Genomic DNA, 1,229 nt, shown 5'->3' on the forward strand with positions numbered 1-1,229 from the left:
GAGTTAACCGATTTCAGTGGTGGTCAATGGTGTTTTTTGCGAAAAATTTTTAAGTCAGAAATAATCGGTTAACTCTCTCGGTTCGATTATTTCTGACTTAAAAATTGTTCGCAAAATACACCATTGACCACCACTCAAATTGCAAAAAAAGGAACATGAAGGAACGGGAACGCGTTCCTTTTTAAAAAGGAACGGGAACGCGTTCTTTTTTCGGGACAGGAAAGAGGAACGGGAACGAGTTCCTTTCTTACAGTAGGAACGAGGAACGGGAACGAGTTCCTTTTTAAAAGGAACTTTCCCAACACTGGCAGTACCTTACCTAGTGGCTTAGTAGTTGGTACTTGGTACCACAGATTTCAACAATAATTTATAATATAAAATATACATTCAGTCCTAAGTATGAAGTGGGAAGGATTTTGTTAGGTTAACCTATGCTTACTCTTTAACCACTATATTAATATATATTTTGGGGGGGGGGGGGGGGGATATATGCAGTCTTAGGAACAATTTTCAAATGTATTGAGTATTATTGTTTGCCAAAATCATAATAAACCTGGATCATTTTTAATTGCAAAATTTTAACTAAATTAAGTATATCAATTATAAACTTTATAATATCTATAGTCTATACACTAGAATACTATAAGAAACTTGTTAAAATACTATTATAATATTGTATTAGATAATCAGTCAACAGTTACCTATATATACTGGGAAAAACAATTGCTTTCGTCAACGACCATACCACGTTGAACACACCAGTTCTCGTCCGATCACTGAAGTTAAGCAATGTCGGGCGTAGTTAGTACTTGGATGGGTGACCGCTTGGGAACACTACGTGCCGTTGGCTTTTTTTTAATTTATACACGAATATATCTCGATATTTTTAGAAACTGGAGTATAGTTATTATTATTTTTTATTAAATAATAATAATTGTTAATATTATATTTGTGGATGAAAATATTAAGAAGTTATAGTTTTTTAGTGGTTTTTGAAAATAAGTGCATAGTATTATAACTATTTATTGAAGGATAATTAATGAATTGACGATTACGTCTGGAACTTATTGGAATAAAATATTATTTTTTTTTTCTTATTGGTATTGATAGGGCTGACGGTATTTTCATTTCAGTATACCGGTATTTTAAAAATATTTTGGTAAACGGTATACCGTAAAAAACTGAAATGTTTCGGTATATCGAAACCGAAATGATTCGGTATACCTAAA

The 1,229-nt window shown here is 32.1% G+C and overlaps 1 non-coding gene across 1 annotated transcript; it reads left to right on the forward strand.

The window, feature by feature from the left end:
- Positions 1 to 731: 731 nt before the first annotated feature.
- On the forward strand, positions 732 to 850 carry LOC132937670 (5S ribosomal RNA). The gene has a single exon (XR_009663771.1). It is a non-coding gene; the product is annotated as a 5S ribosomal RNA (ribosomal RNA).
- Positions 851 to 1,229: the final 379 nt, after the last annotated feature.

The sequence above is a fragment of the Metopolophium dirhodum genome, chromosome 1, assembly GCF_019925205.1.
Source record: "Metopolophium dirhodum isolate CAU chromosome 1, ASM1992520v1, whole genome shotgun sequence".
In the NCBI taxonomy this organism is placed as follows: Eukaryota; Metazoa; Arthropoda; class Insecta; order Hemiptera; family Aphididae; genus Metopolophium; species Metopolophium dirhodum.